This window comes from Rhyacophila brunnea, unplaced genomic scaffold (assembly GCF_057557595.1).
Source record: "Rhyacophila brunnea isolate RB1 unplaced genomic scaffold, BYU_Rbru_1.0 scaffold_13, whole genome shotgun sequence".
Lineage (NCBI taxonomy): Eukaryota > Metazoa > Arthropoda > Insecta > Trichoptera > Rhyacophilidae > Rhyacophila > Rhyacophila brunnea.
In genome coordinates, this window is record NW_028232785.1 from 38,097,687 (window position 1) to 38,113,061 (window position 15,375).

Genomic DNA, 15,375 nt, shown 5'->3' on the forward strand with positions numbered 1-15,375 from the left:
GTAGTCTCACAACATAGCAATGTCAAAGTACATACAAAGACAATTACAGGTGAAAAACCTTATAAATGCAAACTATGTTCATATAGAAGTACGATATCTAGTAATCTTAAAAAACATACAATGACACATACTGGTGAAAAACCTTATAAATGTAATGTGTGTTCATATAGATGCTCGCAGATTAATGATCTTAAAAGACATAAAATGACACATTCCGGTGAAAAACCTTACAAATGCAATATATGTTCATATGGGTCCTCGAGACTCGATGATCTTAAAAAACATAAAATGACACATACCGGTGAAAAACCTTATAAATGTAATGTATGTTCATATGGGTCCACGAGACTCGGTGATCTTAAGAAACATAAAATGAAACATACTGGTGAAAAACCTTATAAATGCAATGTGTGTTCATATAGATGCTCGCAGATTAATGATCTTAAAAGACATAAAATGACACATTCCGGTGAAAACCCTTATAAATGCAATGTATGTTCATATGGGTCCTCGAGACTAGATGATCTCAAAAAACATAAAATGGCTCATACCGGTGAAAAACCTTATAAATGTAATGTATGTTCATATGATTCCTTGAGATTCAGTGATCTTAAGCAACATAAAATGACACATACTGGTGAAAAACCTTATAAATGCAATGTGTGTTCATTTAGATTCTCGAAATCTGGTTATCTTAAAACACATCAAATGACACATACTGGTGAAAAACCTTATAAATGCAATGTATGTTCATATAGATGCTCGCAACTTGGTAATCTTATAAAACATCAAATGACACATACTGGTGAAAAACCTTATAAATGCAATGTATGTTCATATAGATGCTCGCAACTTGGTAATCTTATAAAACATGAAATGACACATACTGGTGAAAAACCTTATAAATGCAAAGTTTGTTCATATAGATGCTCACAACTTGGTAATCTTATAAAACATGAAATGAGACATGTTGGTGAATAACCTTTTTAAAACAATATTATTCATATTAGTTGTATAAAATATTATTACGAAAATGTACGAAAATACTATTCATACTAAAATAGTATTTTCAAGTGACCCACGAAATGTTAGTATGATTTGGAATTATGCTAAGAGACTTCAGAGCGACATTTTTTCTTGAAGGCGCAGTGTCGTGTCTAGCTAACAAGGGAAAACAATTTAAATTAAATGAATTATGACAATTACAAATTGAAATTTCTCTTAACGTGTTTACTGTCAACAAATGGTGATACTGCATTGTATTATTAATTTAATAAATCGCAAAATAATAAATACATATTTTACTTTTACTTTTTAATAAATCTGGACCGGTTTCGTCCTCTTCAAAAGGACATTATTAACTTTAGAATTGTCTCTTGAGGAAGTACTATAAATTTTGCGTTTTATTAATTTAACCAATAATATATATAGGAATATTATATAATTATTTTTTAGGTTCATTATCTTGAGTAACAATGAGCCACCTTTTTAGTTTCACCGTCTGCTTGAAGGGTGGTTATATGGATTATTATAACACAAAAGGATTACACTGGTTTATAATGTTGAAACAAGCGTTGCTTTCTATTGGCATGGTATATCCGCCGCGTGGGCAGTGGACCCTTGCTTGGTACTACCGCTTTCGCATTTTTATTTCATACTGATTGGAAAATATCTCTAATTATTATCTTGTGAAGAGAGGGAGGGAGATGCGTAGGAAGTCTGAAAAGTATAGCTAAATTCCCGAATATTCTCAGGTCTTTTTGGGTTTTGAAAATGTACCGTTGCTTGGGATCGAAGCGACCTTGGCTCGGCCGAGGCTAGGGGACAGAAAATAGCCTTGGGCGCAGGCAGGTATTCGAAGATCGCCTTCCGCAGAAATCGTTTGCGAAATGTTATTTATTTTATAATATTTTTCAAGGATTGCAAACTTTTATCAGCGGTATGTTTGTTATTGAGCTAATGTTTGTGATATGAAATTGGTGACGTTTTTATAAAGAAGGGTTTTACCTCATCACACAGTTCTTATTTTAAAAGCCAACATTGCAAAGATCAGATGCTACATTCATCATAATAATAAGTATATATTGTATTTTACTGAAGACAGGAAACATATTCAAATACACTGACAGAAACGCTGTGGCCATGTTTACTCTTTTTAAAGAAGAATTAACGCATGCCATGTGTTAAGACGCGCAAATAACCTACGACGTGAATTGTCCACACTTCATTTAATATGATAATATGACCGAATGATTACACGCATTTAGTTTCAAACAATTGGTACTGCGCCTTTATTGGTATGCGTCAAACACTGTACAATTAGACATTATCTACCTACTTAATGACACGACCTTAAAATGCGTGCCTTCTGCCAGCATTTTTTACGACGATTTTATGACGTCACAACTATTTTGGTCCGATTGTGAATGTCGATTCCGTGTTGAATTATAAATATTTTATTACATAATATAAGTAAAATGTTTGCGTGCGTATAAGCAAATATAATAGTGAATTATGATAATTTCATACTCTAATCACACTATGAGTCGTCTAGCATATTTCACGACATATTAATTTTTAAAAAATCCTGCATTTTTGGGACATAATTTTAATATATTATTATACCAATAAAGGCGTTAGCTACCCGTTCACTAATTAGCTAGGATAGAGTATCTGTAGTAAATACTTTGAAATAATGGTCAGTCAAGAAGGGACCGAATGTGCGTACGTCATTTTTATCATCAACACTGATAACGTAAACAATTAATATATTTGTAGCCCATTCTATAGCGACGTAATATTATTAAAGTTTCAAACCCACTTGTTTGTTGTTGGTGTATTTTGGATTTGTGTTAGTGGAAGTTAGGTCTTATGACATAAATTTAAGTGTATCTAAATCCTATATTATCTATAATTTAACCCATGGGCCTACAACAGATTTTGTTTTTACGAGAAATGGTCAGCCACTTGCTCATCCTATTAAGTCCATACTCTGACCCTACAAAAATTGAAAAATAATATGTGTACATGCCAAACCCAGGATTTAACCTGGGACTGCCGGTGCTTTAGCCCCGCATCCATCGTGGGTGTTAGCTAGTTCATAGCTTTGTTTTAGCGACCCGACAAAATGGTGGACACTTTTTCATCATATTTATCTATTTTAGTTGAATTATAAATATATTCCACTCGTGTGACGTTGTTTTTTTTTTTTTTTTAATTTTCATGCCATGCCTAAACCAAACTTTAGTCGCTAAAAATATTATTCTATCTATAAAAATCGTATTTTATGTATGATTAAATGGCATTATTTTAGATATTTTATGGATAGATGAGTTTTTTTTGACAAATTATATTCGGTAATGGCTTGGTTTAGCTGGGTTTAAGGTGATAGACATTTTTTTGATAATTTAAAATTTCAACTGTATCAATTAATGAATATTTAGGTATCTGAAAACATTGAAAAGAAAAGTATTTTTTATTTTAAGTCAAAAGTAAACTTGCAATTGTAAAAAATGTTATAAAATGTAAAATTTGTCAAAGGACCCCATCTTATTATTAGGTAGGTAATATTAAGGTATAATTAAAATTGAGTTTATTAAGTTTTATATATTGTATTTGAGAGATTTTTCACTCATTCATAGTTTTTATATTTTTTATAATTATTTTAAAAACCATGGATTTTTCTAAAAAAATTAATGTGTGCAAGCTTCGTATTTTTGCGCTAGGTGCCTTTGTACATCTATTCTGTACACAAAATTGCTATCGAGGGTAGTTTTTCATTTTTATATCAAAGTATTGGCACGTTTTGTAACAATTACAATAAGTTAGCCGTCTAAACAGTCAAAACTGGCTATTTCGCTATACAATTTAACACAGAGAGGTGCTGTTAAAACATAGCACGTATTGTAACAATTACAACCAACTTCTTGTAATTGTTACAATAAGTGCTAATACTTCGATACAAAACAATGAAAAACTACCCTCGATAGTTGCTGATAGCGGCGGATATCAGTCTTGTGTATAGAATAGATGCGCTTGTAGGTAAAGACATAATTGAATCGTAATACGTGTGACGTCACTAAATACAAAAACAATGTACAGCTGTCATCGTATTTTCGTTTATGTCTGTAAATAATTATTGGTGTTATTTAATGTTCTATGGATGCTCCTCTTAGTTTTTAAGAGTGTGCCTTGTTATGGTAATAATAGTTATGTCCAAAGAGATTGGAATTGGTTCAGTCTAAATAAAATGTCAGCCGACGGAAGTTTTTGTTTTGAATGAATGAACCCAACATTTTAGCCGTTTGACAAGTGGAAGGTACCAACCTGCTGAGTATGACGATAGCTTCGTTAAAAACTGTATTTAGTGACAATATGTATTTTATTTTATATATATAAATAAAGAAAATCGCAAATCTATTTTGTTGCATTCGTTTTTATTCACACTATCCCATGCATATTAAGTAGCACCTGTTCGCACAAGAAAACTACCTACAACGATATGAGATTCATCATTGTAACCCATTTAGTTAATTCTATCTCCTGTCAGAGCGAAGAAGATGCATTCTCTTTCTTCGCTCGGTATGCTGGTTGCTGGTCATCGTCTGTTATTTGGACTTGGGAGTGAACAAATAAACACCTCTGAATGGTCTAAAACAGCGATTTTTATATTTCGGAAGGCGAGAGGTATATTATTTTAACAATTGAAGAGTGACATTCCAAGCCGGCCTAAGTCTAAAAATCTGATTTTGAGATAATCATATTTTTGTGATTTGCAATTTACCTCTTAATTTTTCGGTACTATAATGTTTGGCAATTTTATAGAAAATTCAAAGACTCGAAAACATAGTATATAAATAACATTAAAAAGTATAGTAAAACTTCAAAAAAATTCATTCAAAAACTGACTTTTTTTTCAAAATGGCCCTAAATCTGTACTAAGTACAGTTTGGGACACAATAAAATAAAGTTAACTGTCTTTTGTGTATACAATTATGATTGTGTAATAGAATGTGGTCATGGACAGTTCTGTTGGGATGATTAATGAATAAAAATAATATAAAATTTCTTTCACTTTGATGCATTTTTTGATAAAAAGGTAAACATTGTAACTTTTACAGCATTATAATATATTATATAATAATACTACAATGTAGGATCATTTTCAATAAAAAAAATAGTTTACTGATGTGCACATGAACTTATAAAACACAAATTCTCTAATATTTCGTCTGACATTTCTAATCTGACGTGTTACGATATTATATTATGGCCGCTTGGAGCGTAAATGTAGCAAAAAGAGTTCAACTGCGCATGCGCATATGAGTACCTTGGTATCAAAGTGGGACATAAGCCACACTCCACTAAATTCATGTTTTTGTTGATTCTGGTAGTGTTAGTGATGCTCTTTCCAACAATGCCTTCGACAGTATCAAAAACGGTCGTTTTCATGGAGATTTTTGTGTTTAAAGTTCGTGTATAATATCAAAAACGGACACTTGACTTATATGCGCGCGCAGGTAAGGGCCAGCCAATCACTGAGCAGGAATCTTCTCAGACTGTCATGGCTGCCGGGATTTCGGCACTCTGATAACATTATTCTAAAATAGAGGTTCTCTGTCAGTTTTTTTCAAAATAAGTGCATTTATAATAGTTTTCAAGAAAAAGTATAATATTTAATGAACTGAAATGGACTCAAGGAATGCTAGAAAACGTGTAGCTAAGCCCAATGAGTGGAAAAGGGCCAAAGAAAAGACTTTAAAGTAAGAACTATCAGAATACTACTACAAAACTTTTTCGATCACAATGCATCTTTTTTAAATGCGATTTATTGTTAAAATATGATGTGCTCAAGCATAATTTTATGTTTTTATAAGAATAATAATATTTAAGTATTAACCTTTGCGCATTTTCACTCGTTATTTACGAGTATTTTTCATTGTTAACGCATTTACACATACGCTATTACCTCTATGTCATTACTATGGTCACGGAAAGGGTGGTTCAAGAACAAAATGTTTTTTCAAACCGTGGTTTCTAAGTTGAATAAAACACTAAAATATATTATTTTTTCCAGATATTCTGCAAAAGGCGTGCCTTCCTTTCCTAAATGCGGCCATCGTCGTGGTCTTCAATGCAGATTATTGACAATGGAAGACATAAGGAAGTTTCACGAATCGTTTTATTCTGCACCAGCTAAAGACAAGCAGGATTCTTTTATTTTGAAATACTGTAGGACTCTCGTACCAAAAAGACGCCGTCAAAAAGTTTTTATAAAACAAAAAATGGCTACATTTCATTACAGCATTATAAACACTGCTGGGAATTGTCTTCCCGTATGCAGGGCCACGTTTTTATCAACATTAAATATAACAAAACATAGAGTTATCGGAGTCTTCCAACGGTTTAAAAAAAATAACATGTTAGTACCCATTGAAACAAGGGGTGGATCAAGAAAGGATAAACTTTTTGAAAACAAGATGAATTCTGTCATCGATTTCACCAAATGTCTCAAGGGAATCGAGTCACATTATAAACGAGACCGAAGTACAAGAATTTACTTAGATTCAGATCTAAGCATTACCAAAATATGGTCAATGTATAATAATAGCGTCACTGATGACTTCAAAGTAAAAATGTCATACTTTCGGATGTTGTTTAATACCCGGTTTAATATGAGTTTTGCAACTCCAAGCACTGATGAATGTAGCACATGTTTGGAATTAAAAGAAAAAGTGAAATTAGAAAAGGATGAAAATGAGAAAAAAGATTTGATATTTAAACTTACTCTACACAAAAAAAAAGCAAACTGTTTTTTCGAATATTTGAAGAAGAAAAACGATGATTGTTTTCTTATGTCCTTCGATTGCCAGAAAAACCTTGTGTTGCCAAAAGTTAGTGACCAGTCCGCCTATTACTCGAGACAATTTTACTGCTTCAATTTAGCAGTCGTATCAGGAACGTCAAAAAATAATTTGTCACCACAAAATGTGTCAATTTATACATGGAATGAAAACCAAGGGAGGAAATCTTCAAATGAAGTAGCATCAATCATTTTCAATGAACTACAATCAAAAGTATTGAACGGATACACAAATGTTCGGTTGGTAGCAGATGGGTGTGCTGGCCAAAATAAAAATTTAACAATAGTAACGATGTGTGCCAAATGGCTTCATAACAATGCTCCTCCATCAATCACTAAGCTAGAGATAATTTTTCCAGTCACTGGACATTCTTTCCTTCCAGCAGATCGGGTATTTGGTCTTATCGAAAGAGACTTAAAGAAAAAGAAAACAATAATACATATTGAAGAATATCATGATGTATTTAAAGCACACGGAACATTGAAAATAATTGGTACAGATTGGAGTCCTCATAATTGGAAAGACGAAGCTAAAATAAACATAAAATCTACAGCACAATTACATTTCAAAATATCTCAATGCAAGAGAATTTTATTCCGCAAAACGAAAACGAATAATATTGTGGTAAGAGGTGAAATACCTTACAATTGTGACATCGCGAGAGAGAAGCAAATTCTAAAAAAGAATAAAACATACGATGCAGTAAATCCAGCACCGATTCCTATAGGCGTTAAACTGAATGAAAACAAGATAAACGATGTAAATTCTCTACTTTCGAAACATTTTGGACTCGAATGGAAGAATATAGAAACCCTGCATTGGTATAAGAACATAATTGAAACAAATAATAATTTGCCAATCGATGGCCAACAATATACTGAAGATATTCATGCATGTGAATGCTTTGAAGAAGTGAATAATTTAGAAGCTATTGATACACTTGATGGAGATGACGTGGAACTTGCGGGAGTCGAATTATTATCTCCAGAAAATGAATGATTATTAATTTTAAGGCTTTTCATTTATTGTTAAATCCTGTCAATAAAAGAAATTTCAACTATCTTGAAATTTTATTTAAAAAAAATTAAACTTTCTGCGAATTGTTATCTCCAGAAAATGAATAATTATTAATTTTAAGGCATTCCATTTATTGTTAAATCTTCTCAATGAAAGAAATCTGAACTACCTTGAAATTTTATTTAAAAAAATTAAGCTTTCTGCGAATTGTTATCTCCAGAAAATGAATGATTATTAGTTTTAAGGCTTTCCATTTATTGTTAAATCTTTTCAATAAAAGAAATCTGAACTACCTTGAAATTTTATTTAAAAAAATTAAGCTTTCTGCGAATTGTTATCTCCAGAAAATGAATGATTATTAGTTTTAAGGCTTTCCATTTATTGTTAAATCTTTTCAATAAAAGAAATCTGAACTACCTTGAAATTTTATTTTAAAAAAATTTAAATTTTCTGCGAATTGTTACCTATCTCCAGAAAATAAATGATTATTAATTTTAAGGCTTTTCATTTATTGTTAAATTCTGTCAATAAAAGAAATCTGAACTACCTTGCAATTTTATTTAAAAAAATTAAACTTTCTGTCAAAAGCGGACACGTACGGCCGTTTGCGTATCAAACACGGACAAACGCAAAAGTATGTGTCAAAAACGGACGTAAGCAATTTTGAACGATTATATTTGATATTTACAAAATGAATATCTTAGATTTAACTTAATAAATGTGATTCTATACCTCTAAGCATTACTCAAGTATTTTTTTTATATATATTATGTTTCAATATTTATATGAAATGAAAAATCGCCTCTCCTGCAAATTATTGCAGATGGCTCATGTCCCACTTTGATACCAAGGTACTCATATATCCTTAGGCCAGTTTGGAAAGAATCAACCGTTACCTTAGTGCTGTTTTGAGAAAAAAAGGCACATTTCGACATCATATTTAAGAGACTTAGGATTTTTTGTAAAATATAAGTTTTAGTGAGAATATAGATCTCAGCACACTCTATCGGATTCCATCAAAACATGAAAATTTGTAATTTTGGACTAAGGCCGGTTTGGAATGTCACTCTTCAATTACAATCTCTGGAAGCCTAAAACTTTTCGCTTTTGATCTCACTTTCAGCGAGACGCGCTTTAGCGCTACAAACTATCTCCTATCATAAAAGCGGTGGACACAAATGAAGCGTTGCATTTTTTTGCGTTCTGACAAACAACGTTGCCGGATATTTTTTTTCTCGTTATCGACCATTAGGTACTATGAGTCAGCTAAGAAATGGTTCCGGCCTCTCCAGGCCTCCAGAGGAGTGTGACATTATGTCTTCTTTCAAATAAGAAAAATCGGAGACTTTTTTATAAATTATTGAAGTAGAAGTATTTTTCCAGCAGGTCTATTCTTAACTCTCATCACTTTAGAACGTTTCCATTATTTTCATCGTCCAAATTAATACGGAAGGCATTCCATACATTAAACAGTAAAGTTATCGGCGGCTATATCCAATTCGTGATACAGCGAAAATTGAGATTGGTAGACATGTCGGTCAAATTCGAATATGTTCGTGCTTCTTTTCGGTAACTCGGTAATGAGTCGGAGTTGACGTTTTTACACTTTTTGATTGTAGTACCTATTTTATTGTTTATAAGAATTATAATGATCTATTCAACTATTCATTCTACTTCAACTATTCATAATTTTTTTGTACTAAATATTTTTTTATTGTGACCCTTGACTTGATAGCCTTGACACCTACCTGTTATCAAAAGGCTTTTCTTGGTGTTTATAAATATAAAAAAAAACCGGCCGAACCGTTCCTCTGATCTCTATAAACCAGGGGTGGGCAAACTGCGGCCCGCGGGCCGCATGTGGCCCGCCGGGTATTTTTTTGCGGCCCGCCATCATTAATATTGTACTTCTGATTACGAATAACTTTTTTATATTTTTTTAAAAAATATTGACAAAAGATTAAAATTTGTTTAGCAATAGTAAGCGATCCATTTTCAATAGATATTGATAGTGTACCGACAGAGCTACAACTTGAGATTATTGTGTTACAGCGTGACACTGATTTAAGAGAATTGCATCGTCGTGAAGAAATCTTCAAATTTTACAATGCCCTTAATTCAGACAAATTCGACCAACTTAAAGATTATGCAAGAAAAATGTTCGTTATTTTTGGATCAACCTATATATGTGAATAAACATTTTCGATCATGAACCTCAATAAAAATTCTTTACGATCAAATATCTTCGATGCCCGTTTACAAGCAGTTTTGAGAATATCAACTACAAAATGAACACCTGAATTTAAAAAAATGTTAAACAGTTTCATTCTTCTCATTATTTTTTTTGTAATGTTTATTTTTCGTGATAATAAATAGTGTATATCAAAAATGGTATTTTACTTGCGGCCCGCCGCTCATTTTGAATTCTTGAATTTGGCCCTCCATCCTAAAAGTTTGCCCCCCCTGCTATAAACGATTAAATAAAACACTTTATTTGATTCCCTGCTCAATTACGTTAATGTTTTATCCTTAAGAAAAATCCTTCGCCCGATGTATAAAAGTAAAGATGTTCAAAGATCCTGAAAAGGGGTAGGTAACAATAAAGTACACGAGATGACGAATGGAAATAAATAATCTAAAAACATAGCGGATTTGTTTTATATAAAATATTTGCAAGTAATAAGAAATACAATGTTCAGTCATAAGTTTTAATAAAGGAATTAATAACTAAATATGTACCCAGTAACTTATAAAGAATAAAAGGGATGGACGGATCGTGCTGCGTGGTTGAGATGACGTATGCCTTGAAAAAATAAGCATTAAGAAAATACTGTAATTTATAACTATAATACGCTATGTATTGCACAATTACCGAATAAAGTAATTGATTACAATAATAACTTCATTTTATAAATTCAGTATTCAGATGGCAAAACCTGATATGTGCACTTTTGTTAATTGTGCAGGAGAGCTATTTTAAATTTTGAGATTGTTTGAATCTTTCTGGTGAATATTCTTTTGTAAATAATATAATGTAACGAAGTATTCGAAATGAGTTTTAGATATAGAATAAGTATTTCAAAGTTTTGATTCTTCACGTTTAGTAGAAAAAAGATTTTCCAGATTTTCCAAGTGATCATGTTTTGCCATGTAATGTTCCAATATGTTGTAATTACATGGTAAGATAAACTAACATGATATGTGAGGAAATTGGATATTAAAACCTCAAAAAATAGCCTAAAAATATATATGTTTAATGCTAGACACTAAATAAAAATGTAACATAGGTTCATATTGATAAAGACATTGGCATCAAGGCTGCTAAGTTGCGAGCATCTATATGGGCATACCTTGCATTTATGAGGTTTTTCACCTGTGTGTCATTTCATGGATTTTAAGACTACTAAGTCGCGAGCATCTATATGGGCACACCTTGCATTTATAAGGTTTTTCACCTGTGTGTGTAATTTCATGGATTTTTAGATTACTAAGTAACAAGCACCTATAAGGGCACACCTTGCATTTATGAGGTTGTTCACCGGTGTGCGTCATTTCATGGTTTTTAAGACTACTTAGTTGCGAGCAACTATATGGGCAGAACTTGCATTTATGAGGTTTTTCACCTGTGTGTGTAATTTCATGGATTTTAAGATTACTAAGTGACAAGCATCTATATGGGCACACCTTGCATTTATGAGGTTTTTCACCGGTGTGCGTCATTTCATGGATTTTAAGACTACTTAGTTGCGAGCATCTATATGGGCATGCCCTGCATTTATGAGGTTTTTCACCTGTGTGTGTTATTTCATGGATTTAAAGACTACTAAGTCGCGAGCATCTATATGGGCATTCCTTGCATTTATGAGGTTTTTCACCGGTGTGCGTCATTTCATGGATTTTAATATCACTCAGTTGCGAGCATCTATATGGGCATACCTTGCATTTATGAGGTTTTTCACCTGTGTGTGTCATTTCATGGTTTTTGAGATAACTCAGTCGCGAGCATCTATATGGGCAGAACTTGCATTTATTAGGTTTTTCACCTGTGTGTCTCATTTCATGTCTTTTAAGATCAATATGGGCATGCCCTGCAGTTATGAGGTTTTTCACCGGTGTGCGTCATTTCATGGATTTTAATATCACTCAGTTGCGAGCATCTATATGGGCATACCTTGCATTTATGAGGTTTTTGTCCTGTGTGTCATTTCATGGATTTTAAGACTACTAAGTCGCGAGCATCTATATGAGCACACCTTGCATTTAAGAGGTTTTTCACCTGTGTGTCATTTCATGTCTTTTAAGAGAACTAAGTCGCGAGCATCTATATCGGCATTCCTTGCATTTATGAGGTTTTTCACCTGTGTGTGTCATTTCATGTCTTTTAAGATCACTTAGTTGCGAGCATCTATATGGGCATACCTTGCATTTATGAGGTTTTTCACCTGTGTGTGTCATTTCATGTCTTTTAAGATGACGAAGTAGCGAGTATCTATATGGGCATTCCTTGCATTTATAAGGTTTTTCACCTGTGTGTGTAATTTCATGAATTTTAAGATTACTAAGTAACAAGCACCTATAAGGGCACACCTTGCATTTATGAGGTTTTTCACCGGTGTGCGTCATTTCATGGTTTTTCAGACTTCTTAGTTGCGAGCATCTATATGGGCAGAACTTGCATTTATGAGGTTTTTCACCTGTGTGTGTTATTTCATGGATTTTAAGATTACTAAGTGATAAGCATCTATATGGGCACACCTTGCATTTATGAGGTTTTTCACCGGTGTGCGTCATTTCATGGATTTTAAGACTACTTAGTTGCGAGCATCCATATGAGCATGCCTTGCATTTATGAGGTTTTTCACCTGTGTGTGTTATTTCATGGATTTTAAGACTACTAAGTCGCGAGCATCTATATGGGCATTCCTTGCATTTATGAGGTTTTTCACCGGTGTGCGTCATTTCATGGATTTTAATATCACTCAGTTGCGAGCATCTATATGGTCATACCTTGCATTTATGAGGTTTTTCACCTGTGTGTGTCATTTCATGGTTTTTGACATAACTCAGTCGCGAGCATCTATATGGGCAGAACTTGCATTTATTAGGTTTTTCACCTGTGTGTGATTTCATGTCTTTTAAGATCATTTAGTTGCGAGCATCTATATGGGCATACCTTGCATTTAAGAGGTTTTTCACCTGTGTGTGTCATTTCATGTCTTTTAAGATGACTAAGTCGCGAGTATCTATATGGGCATTCCTTGCATTTATAAGGTTTTTCACCTGTGTGTGTCATTTCATGGATTTTAAGATAACTAAGAAACAAGCACCTATAAGGGCACACCTGGCATTTATGAGGTTTTTCACCGGTGTGCGTCATTTCATGGTTTTTAAGACAACTTAATTGCATGCAGCTATATGAGCAAATCTTGCATTTATGAGGTTTTTCACCAGTATGTGCCATTTTATCTGCTTTGAGATGATCTAGTTGAGAGAATATACTTTCTTCGTTTTGATCAGAAATCACGCCCGTGTGAACCATTTTGTGACTTTTTAGAGCACTTTCGCATCCAAAAACTGCGTTACAAAAGCTGCAAATCAAGTTACGTGAAAAATGTACTACTCTTCTCAGATTAAGTCTAAGTTCCTTCGGAGTCTCTCGTTCTGAGATTTCTCCTTTAATGTTTTGTTCATCTATCGTCACTTCTGAATACTGTATCATTTTATCTTGGATTCCATCAGGCGAGAATTGTCGACGACTGTATATATCGAGATGCCTTGACGTGAAAACGCCTTTAGTAGAAACCTAGAAAACAAAAATAATCGAAGTCAATATTATTTATTAAATTAGATTTTAAACTGTTCCATTTGAGCAATTTTTTCGAAGCTTTTGGTTTTCGCGTCTTCAGACATTATAAGTGACGTGAGAATGAAAATGACGTTAAGAAATGGTAAAAGTACCGTCATAGATATTAAATACAAACAATGTTACGGAACGATCCATAAATAGTTTTTAAAAAACTGCACCTACATCTAACATCAAAAGAAAATTCACAAAATAAACAATGACACGATTGTGGTACTACTCTTGGAAATACGTATAAAACTATTATAGTTTCGAATGCAAAATTTTAGATTGATGTGAATAAGATAGTTTCACTTTAGCGTGTTTATTTCTAAAATTTCTTGATAAAATAATTTAAGATGCCAGAATAACGTACATACTATGAGGCAGTTTTGCACCCTATTCGAAAAAAAAATTTAAATTTCGTGTAGTAACTAGTAATTTCTGTGTCAGTGTATTATTGGAGAGTGTGCATACTGTCGGAAGATGCTAAAAGGCGTAACCAATGTCACAAACAATATTCAAATTGAGAGAGTTTATAATATTCAAATTTCATCAAGCGACCTCGTTCAAAAGTATAAACAATGTTTTAATATTTAAAAGCATAAAAGAAGAGCTGCGGAAACCCCTACAACAAGATTGCCCCGACTTAAGCCGACTATTCTCCCTACAGACGGACGCCAGCGGACACGGAATGGGGGCTGTACTCTTCCAAGATAGGGACGAAGGCGATCGACACATCATTTTAAACGCCATCGGTTGCCTATCTGCAGTGGAACGCAAGTACCACAGCAATGAACAGGAGGCCCTCGAGATCATCTGGGCTAATAAACGTTACAGGGTCTGCCTAGAATAACGAGAGTTCACCCTGGTAACCGACAATAAGAGGCTCACTTGGCTCCAACAAGCGAAAGACCCAAAGAGCGAAACTTACCCGATGGGCGATCCTAATATCAGAGTTTTCTTTCACCATTACCCACTGTCAGGCATGTAGTAACTAGTAATTTCTGTGTTAGTGTGTCATTGGGGAGTATGCATAGTGTCGGATGATGCCGAAAGGCGTAACCGATGTCACAAAAAATATGCAAATTGATAGAATTTATATAAAACTTTCATCAAGCAACTTAGATCAATAGTATAAACAATATTTTAATATTAACTAGAACCATCTTATCTTGGCTAAGATTATAAAGTGTTGTATTCAGTGTTACAGACTATACCGGGGTTCGGGGACGTAGATTTATACCTGGGCGTAGTTATGCACAAATCAGCCAAGCCACAATTTTGAAAAAAATGAGTTATTGTGATTTCCATAATCTCACACGTTCGTTTTACGTTCTGCGCAAATCAGCCAAGCTGCTGTCATACAAACATCTCATATAAATGCGTTTTAAAGATTTTGCAAATGGCAGAATATGGCATTTTTGATTTGCATAAAGCAACCAAGCTGCTGTCATACAAAAATGTCATATCAATGCGTTCTAAAACAATGAAATATTCGTTCTGCAAAAAGCAGCCAAATGATATTATGTACTTACGTAAATTTTTAAAATCGTGACTGTAAGGTGTGTTTTTCTACATTCAATTAATAGACATTATTTTCTCTATTACATTTTATGTTTTTCATTTTATTATATATAATATAATATACAG

The 15,375-nt window shown here is 33.2% G+C and overlaps 1 long non-coding RNA gene across 1 annotated transcript; it reads left to right on the forward strand.

The window, feature by feature from the left end:
- Positions 1–5,583: 5,583 nt before the first annotated feature.
- LOC147077460 (uncharacterized) lies at positions 5,584–7,923 on the forward strand. Its single transcript, XR_015069440.1, has 2 exons — positions 5,584–5,762; positions 6,077–7,923. It is a non-coding gene; the product is annotated as an uncharacterized LOC147077460 (long non-coding RNA).
- Positions 7,924–15,375: the final 7,452 nt, after the last annotated feature.